This window comes from Diabrotica virgifera, chromosome 6 (assembly GCF_917563875.1).
Source record: "Diabrotica virgifera virgifera chromosome 6, PGI_DIABVI_V3a".
Lineage (NCBI taxonomy): Eukaryota > Metazoa > Arthropoda > Insecta > Coleoptera > Chrysomelidae > Diabrotica > Diabrotica virgifera.
The window spans coordinates 162,861,125-162,870,562 of record NC_065448.1 but is presented as its reverse complement, the minus strand read 5'-3'; positions in this window follow the sequence as shown (position 1 = coordinate 162,870,562).

The window sequence follows — 9,438 nt, the reverse complement described above, 5'->3', positions numbered from 1 at the left end:
CGAAACATTTTTTAGAATTGTTAATAGATGGCGCTTTAATTGGAAAAATACGATTTATTAGCGCCATCTATCAGCAATTTTAAAAAATGATTCGAATAAATTTTGCTTCATTTTTTATGACGAATCCGAATCTGCAATAAAAAGTGGGGGTTGCTATTTAATATTTTAAAGTTACCTCCCACCCCACCTCCAAGGGGTGGAATGGAGGGTCATGTTTGGTATTTATTTATTTATTTATTTATTTATTTATTAACCATACAGACTAAATGTCTCATTACATGGCTAAAAAAAATATACATTTACAATTCTATAGTTTTAAATAGATGACTTTCTAAGTTATATAAAAATTATACAAATTATCTCATTATCACTTCCAGCATTGTAGAGGCTTGAATATTTTTTACATAGAGGTGTTTAAAATTTGACTTAGTATCAATTTATAAAACTTTGTCCGATTCAAGGACCAATCTACATCAATTAAACTGTTAAAATTGTTTAATAACTTAAGTGCATTGGCAAGGGGAGATCTTGTTGCAACAAGATTGTGAGGTATATTGAACATTAATGAAGATCGTGTCCGACGAGGAGCAATATTGAATGGAATGAGTGAAAGTAAATATGGGCTGTTAATCTTATTGTTAATTATATTGTATATAAACATAATTACCATTAAGTCCCTTCTTTGTCCTAGAGACAATATTTTAAACTCGTTTCTTAAGTGAGCCGACCTAACAGAATTATAATCAGGGCATTTTTTGTGTTTTTTAAAATACAAATACCGAAGAACTTTATTTTGTACCTTTTCTAATTCTTTAAGCGTTGACATATACTCACAAAACCATATTACGCTTGCAAATTCCAATTTAGGTTGCACTAAAGTAAAATAGAGAAATTTTATTGTATTAATATTTGTATTATTCGATAGGTTTTCGAAAAAGATTAAAAATCTGTTTTTTGGTGTCTCATTTATAAGTGCATTTCGTGAGATATTAGACCGTTTCTATAATTTACCGATGGTATCAGGATAAATGGTTTTTCCCAATTATAGCGCCATCTATCCACAGTTCGAAAAAATGTCTTGAATAAAAGTTGCCTACTTTTACGTAACGAATCCAAATTTGCAAGAAAAACTGGGGGTTTCCATTTGAGATTTTAAAGTTACCCCCCACCCCACCTCCAGGGGGTGTAGTGGGGATTGGTGTTTGGTGTCATTCGATAGATTTTTGAAAATGATTGAAAACGTATTTTTCAGTTTTTCGATCCGATGTTTAGTTCGCCAAATATTCGACCGTTCCGCTACTTTTGGGACACTCTATATAATACTGAAGAAGTAAAAGACTTCCTTTTGTAGATGGTTCTTAAAGAATCATCCACCAGAAGTTTCTTCAAAAAGTTGGACAAAAATTGCATCATAGGTTAACGAACGTGTTAAGATTAAGTCAATATGGCTTAAAATTTGTTATTTAAAGGTCATGTGACCAATTTCTGTGGCTAGTTTCAACTATAACGATCTAGAGTTTAACCTGATGATGGTCTGCTAAGACCGAAAACGTTCGTTAATCTGTGATGTAATTTTTGTCCAACTTTTTAAAGAAATGTTTTTAATAAAATTTATATAAATGTACCAGCTACAAAAGGAATAGACCAGGACTAATCTGTAAAAAAAGGTGTATTTTTGGATGTGAGAGGTGGCATTCGGATTTTTGCAGATAAAGTTAGGTTACACCTTCAGTAATAATAATTGACTTATGCTCCTTCTCAAATATACCCGGAACATTAATAAAAAATTAAAATATTTAAAAATTTCGAAAAACATCGATTTTTTTCTGCTTTCTTTGCTTATAACTTTAAAACGGTTCGTTTTGGAACAAAGTTGTAGAGAAATAATATAAAGATAATTAAATTTTGTATGATATACGACTGGTCAAAAATGTCTTAAGGTATTACCTTTTCTGCAATACAGCAATAAATACAAAATAAGGGGGCAAAATACGCCTGTTGTTATTCAATGTTTCTTAACCACTTTGGTGGCACTTAGAACCTTAGTAATTCGCTTAGAAAATTCTTATAACTTACTTAAATGGTCTACCAAATTTCATTAAAATCGAGCTAATAGATTTTGCATAATAAATTTGCAATGTAAATGTTTTTAAAAAAGGTCAAATTTTTTAAAATCTTTCTGAACAAAAAGTAGACCATTTAGAAGTTGGCTAATTTTTTTACATATAAAGAGGTCCTATACCTATCTAATACACTTTAAAGAATTAAAATCGGATTATTTAAGAGGCCTCAGCAATGTTTTAAAATTATAAACAATTTTTTGGCTTATAAACAAATAGCTTTGTTTAATAATAATAAAATTAATTTTTAGCAATGCAAATAATTAAAACCGGTATAATTTGACTTAAACTTTCAAATGCTGTCAGCAGAATTACTATTTTATTTTTTAATCAATATTCTCGTTCAAAAATTGCAATTTTTCGATTTTTTTAATGTTCCACCGCGTTTATCTCGAAAACTATGCATCCTACGAAAAAACTTGTAAGAACATTTTTTGCTTAGAATTACCCAATAAATACAAAAAAATGCTTTATTTTGCGAAAAATCGATGTTATGTAATTCCTCAAGTTCTTTGTTTATAACAATCTTATCGACATCCGGATCAACTGTTACCCAAAAAATTCGTGTTCTACGGGTTAAAACACATAAAAAACTTGGGTAAGTCCATCTAAATAAAGGAGTCCGTAGCACCCCTCCTGGACACTGCACTAATTTGTTTATAAGCCAAAAAATTGTTTATAACTTTAAAACATTGCTGAGGTTGCTTAAATAATCCGATTTCAATTCTGTAACGTGCATTAGATAGGTGAAGTGCTTCTTTATAAGTAGAAAAATTGACAAATCTTTGTATGTTCTAGTTTTTGTTGTGCAAGATTTTAAAAAATTTTAATTTAAAAAAAAGTTTAGATTGCAAAAGTATTATGCAAAATCTAGTAAGTCAATTTTAATGAAATTTAATGGACGGTTTTAGCACATTACAAAAATTTTCTAAGCGAATTAGGAAGGTTCCAAGTGTAACCTAAGTGATGGAAAAACATTGAATAAGGACAGGCCTGTTTTGCCCCCTTATTTTATATTTATTGCTCTTTTGCAGGAAGGGTGTTAAATTATGACATTTTTAACCAATCGTATCTGATAGAAAATTTAATTATCTTTGTTTTATTCCTATACCACTTTGTTTCAAAATGAATCGTTTTAAAGTTATAAGCAAAGAAAGTAGAAAAAACGAAATTTTTGAAATTTTTAAGTATTTTATTTTTTTTTTATTAATGTTCCGGGCATATTTGAGAAGGAGCACAAGTCAATTATTATTAACGAAGTTATCACCTAACTTTATCCGCAAAAATCCGAATGCCACCTCTCACATCCACCTAAAAACAGATCCTTCCTGGTCTAGAAGGCCTGGCCTCTTTTTACTTCTTCAGTATACAGGGTGTCCAGAAACTCTACCGACAAACGAAGACTGGAGATTCTTCAGATAATTTTAAGACAATTTAACCCAATTCACTTAGTCCGAAAATGCTTCCTAAGGGAGCTAGAGCTCTTTGAAGATGGCGTCTTGTCATTAGTGTTTCTTAAATACCTCCAGAACGCTTCTATTTAGAAAAACAAAAATTGGTACGCGTATTTATTTTCAAGATATAAATCTAATCCATCCATTGCAAATTTCTAGTACCGATCATAGGCGTCCGTTTTGGGTAGGGCAACGGTTATTTTATCGCATAACTTTTTTATCTTTAACTTTTATGCATTTCTGACACTGGATTATTAAATTGTGTAGTATTCTGGTGCTAAAAGGTACTCTTGTTTTAAATCGGTAGGACACACCGTTTTCTAGAAAAATCGATTAGAAAATTTTTCGCTTTTTGATTAAAAAAAAAATTTCAAAAAAAACTGTTTAGAAAGACGAAAACTGGTACATTTATTTATATTCCAGAGATAAATCGATTTCATTAATTGCGAATTTCTAGTACTGGTCATAGGCGTCCGTTTTGGGTAGGTCAACAGCTATTTTATAGCATAACTTACTTGTCTTGAATTTTTGAGCATTTTTGACACTAGATTATTGAATTATGAGGTATTCGAGTACTAAAAGTTACACTTACTTTATGTTGTTAAAATACTTCGTTTTTTGTTGAAAAGTTCTTTCAATTTTTTTTTCAAATTCCAAAAACGAAATCTTTCAAATCGATTTTTCTAGAAAACGGGGTGTCCTACCGACTTAAAGCAAGAGTATCTTTTAGTACTAGAATACCTCACAATTTAATAATCCGGTGTCAAAAATGCATAAAAGTTAAGGACAAGAAAGTTATGCGATAATACACCTGTTGCTCTACCCAAAACGGACGCCTATGACGGGTACTAGAAATTTGCAATGGATGGAATCGATTCATCTCTGAAAAGTAAATATTCATACCAATTTTCGTTTTTCTAAATAGAAGCGTTCTGGAGGTATTTAAGAAAAACTAATTTCATGACGCCATCTTCAAAGAGCTCTAACTCCCTTAAGAAGCATTTTCGGACTAGGTGAATTGGTTTAAATTGTCTTAAAATTATCTGAGGAATCTCCTGTCTTCGTTTGTCGGTAGAGTTTCTGGACACCCTGTATATAAAAAGAAATTCGAAGTACAATACCAGTGTCTAGCCAGTGTCATGAAATTGAAGAATTCCAAAATAGATACGACACGTTTAACCCCTAGTTTTTTTTAAAAAGAAGCAGATTAAGAATATTTTTTAAAATAGGAAGTAGTTGAATGCTCGAATATAATATATCATATTATGATTTTAACGGAAATAAAGGGCAGATATCGAACGCTGAGTTTTATTAAATCTTGCCCAAGTATACTTTCGCTCCTAGAGCATCTTCAGGGGCATTTCGTCAAAAAAAGGAAGGTATCCTCGAATGTCGTTAATATTTGTCGGAATGGTGGCAACTTAAGAATATGAATACGCAAATTTGTCAAGTGACTGACAAAGAAGAGATAAGTCGTAAGTGATAAGTAGAAAAGGGATATACACACAACCAAACTTATATGGAATCATCTGATATTTCTTATTATTTCGTGCGAATTTAAAAAAATTAACACACGAAGTCAAACAATATTTATTTTAAAGCAATTTAATAACAAATACAAAATAATTAAATAAAACAATAAAGTAATTAAATAACAATACAATAGAATTTTTAACTAACCAAAACAGTACAAAACTAAACAAAGACCCCACAGAAAAATACCGAAAACAAATTAAACCAGCCATTGAAAATTCAAAATCAATACTAAATCCAACAGAACAGAAATACCTCAACATTATGAACCCACAACCTCCTAAATTATACTCTTTTATTAAACTACACAAACCTGACCACCCAATAAGACCTGTAGTTTCTTTTTTTTTTTTTTTTTTTTATTGAAAATTTACCGCATCCACCAAGAGGTGATTAGCGGGAATACAGTGTAGGAGTACAGTTCCAATAACTTACAATCTATAATATAATTCTATGAGTTTTAAATAATTATCGATATTATTATCTATAATTACAGTATGTATCTTAAATTAAGAATACAGTGTAGGTATAACTTCCAGTAATTTAGATTCTATAATATAGCCCTATACATTTTAAATAGTTTGCGATATTGTCATAGTAACCATCTGTGCCTAAAAGTTTGTTGATGTTGTTAGGAATATTGAATCTAATTCGTTCATTTGCAAAAAGTGGACAGTCAATTAAAAAATGTTTTACATTATTTATTTCGTCACAAATTTCACATTTAGGGGGATCGTCTCTTGTAAACAGGTGAGAGTGCGTGTATCTTGTGTGACCTATACGCAGACGTGTGATAACAGTTTGAAGTTTTCGGGCTCGTATTCTCGATAGCCGCGGGTAAACATTATCTTTGATTGTTCTTAAAGATGTCTGTGAATATTTCCATTCTTGGTTCCATTTACACGTGATTATATTTCTAAAGTACGATTTTATGTCACTCGCGAGATTTCGACACTCCGTTACCTCTGTTTCGACACTTTCCGACACTTTACGGGCGCACTGATCTGCTGCTTCGTTTCCATCGATACCAATATGAGATGGGATCCATATGAAGGTAATGCGTCTGGAATTTTCTTGAGCCTCTTCTAGTTCAGATTTTACCATTTTCTCTAGGGGGTTTTTAGGATACACATGATTTAAAGTTTGTAAAGCACCGAGTGAATCACTTAGGATCAAGCATTTTGGTATTTTGTTTTTGTTGACATGTTCAAGGGCTGATTGGATGATTTGAAGCATGGGTAAACGATGGAACAGTCCATCAATATTCCACTGTAATATAGAGTTGAAAATTAGGCATCGGAGGAAGATAATTCACTGTCAGTGATATCTTTACCTAGATAGTGATTCAATTTATTTTTAAGTCGGGTGAAGCGATGTTTCGTAGTTTTGTCTGATAGGTATGGGTAAGATATGGTTAATAGGTTTATTAAACCGGGGAGATCGGTTGTGTATTCCTGGATAATTTCTATAGGTGAATTGTTACCTTGGGTATTTTCAATTAGCATTATTAGCTGATCATAGTTTAATGGGAGTGTTGTGGAATTTTTATTCATGAAAAATTTAAGTGCGTCAGGAGTAGGTGCTGTGCGTTTAGGTTTTTTGGGCTTTTGGATGTTGGTTTGACGTGGTGTTTGAGGGAGAGCAAACGTTGGATTATTAGTATTCAGATTTTCGATGGGAGGGGATAACGTTTCGTCAATACTTCTTTTCACAGATGTACTGGATGATTCTCCTATGATTCCGAGTGAAGCTTGTTGATCCATTACTTCAGAGGTTTTTTCACATGGATTTTTAGTGGGAATGTTCTCTTCGGTGGGAATTATTTTGCTCGCTTCAGAAGTTGGCAGTAGGGTTTGAGGAGTAGAAGAAATTGAAGAAGGTTTTTGAATATTTATGTTGTTTGGATCACCGTCTTCAGCTTGATGTGATTCAGTATGGGAGAAAAGTTGTGTGTTCTGTTGCTGTGGCGTAGATTCGGTGGTGGTGGTTAGGTCATATGAGATAGTAGAGTTTTGAGATAACACATTGTCTGTCACAAGTTGTGTATGCTGTTGCTGTGGCGTTGATTCGGTAGTGGGAGTTGGGTCATGAGAAAGAGTAGAATTTTGTGATAACACATTGTCAGATGAAGTATTGGGGCAATTTGACGCAACGTGTCCAGTCTGTTTGCATACGAAACATTCCATCTTGTCCGTTGAAAGAAAAATTCTATTATCATTGCCTTCAAATGAAATTAATAAGGAGGTGTGAAGCTCGAAATTATCAGAGGGTGAAAAGACATACACTTCGCGGCGGAAACTGAGGATGTGGGAATATTCATCACCTGGAATTCCTGCTCTAAGGAAAGACACTGGGGAGGCTATTTGAAGACCAAGACTCTTGATTGCATTTTCTGCAAGTTGGTGGGGAATATAAGGAGAGATATTCGAGATTAATATTCTTTTTGTCGGGGAGACAAGTTTCCTAATACTTAAAATTAGGGATCCGATTTGGATAGTTGGGTGGGACTTCAGAAGTTGATCAACGAGATTTGGGTTGGCTAGATATATGCAGATTCTATTATTTGAGATTCTGGAAGCAAAGGAAATATTTTTTGGTCCGATGACATCACCAATAGCTTTAACGTAATCTAGAAGTTTAAGGTTTTCTTCTGCGTGAAGGACTATGGCTTGCTCTTTTTTGGGTAGGGATGGTGGTTTCGGCGAAGATTTTGCAGCGTTTACGTACGAAATTGATGTAGTAGCTTGAGTATTTGTAGCACTTTGAAGGGCCATGGTTGAGGTAGAAACTGTAGGATTACTGTGTATGTTTGTACTTGTCATGCAGATACAGACAATAGCTTCGTGTTATATTTTTTCTTTAAATGGTTCTGGTATCAGAATTGCATTCAAAGCCATTATGCTGGATGGTCAGCAAGAACCAGCAAACTGGTGAAACCAGCCGCTGGTATGCACTTTTTATAAATTAAATACAATTTATAATGGTTTAATAATATAAAGAAAGCAATACGTACAAATTTTGTCCAGAAATCACTTTTTAAAATACACTATTAAATCGAAATCAAATACACTAATTACTACTGATAAGGTAAACTAGATTTTAATTATACTTGGCACAGGTCTTACTCGTATGAATGCTAGAACAAGACTCGTAGTTTCTTTTTATACAGCTCCGTCATATAAACTTTCAAAAAAACTGTCAGATATTATTACAGAATACACTAAATTTTCACCTAAATTCACCGTAAAAAATACACTAGAACTAGTTAATAAAATACAACATTTTCAATTGCCCAACAACTCCAGACTAATTTCATTTGACGTAAAAAATCTTTTTCCTAGTGTTCCTTCTACAGAAACTCTTGTTTTAGTTAAGGATCTTCTAGACCATAATAGTACAAATCCGATCATTGCATCTGAAATTTTACACCTTCTTGAAATTTGCATAAATCAAGACTATTTTGAATTCAATAATCAAATATACACAAACAACAGTGTAGGACTTATTATGGGTAATCCTCTAAGCCCATTGCTATCAGATATATTTATGAACCAACTTGAAACAACAATTTCTAAACATCCCGTATTTAAACAGTTCTTATATTGGTGGAGATACGTGGATGATCTACCAGTATGCTTTACAGGAACTAACAGACAACTTGACCAATTTCTATCATATATTAATTCACTTCATAATAATATTGAGTTTACAATAGAAACAGAACAGAATAACTCCATAAACAAATTAGCAGCCTACCATAGCATGATACATAGACTGACAGAAATTCCCATGACAAAAAATAACTTCGAGATAGAACTAAACATCATTAAACAAATAGCAGAAACAACGGCTATAACGAACAAACAGTTAACAAAATTTTAAACCAAAAACTCCATAAGAAAGCCCTGAAATTAGTGTATCCACCACCACAGAAAGAACCCAGTACCTTCTGCTCTCTCACATATACTGGCAAGATAACAACAAAAATAGCCAGATACATAAAAAAGAAAGGAATAACACCAGCTTTCAGAACTAACAACAACTTAAGCAAATATATTAAGAACAATAAAAGCCGAAAGAGAAAGCAACTACAGAGTGGTGTGTACAAACTAACGTGTGGTGACTGTCCGAAAACGTACATCGGTCAAACTGGCAGAACTTTTGACAAACGGATAGCAGAACACAAAAGGGCATTCAACAATAGAAAAACAGACACTTCTACATACGCACTTCATCTTCTAGATCATAATCATTCTTTCAATGAAGAGTTTCAAATTCTGCATATTCAAAACAAAGGCCTTAAGCTATCTTTTTTAAAATCTATGGAAATT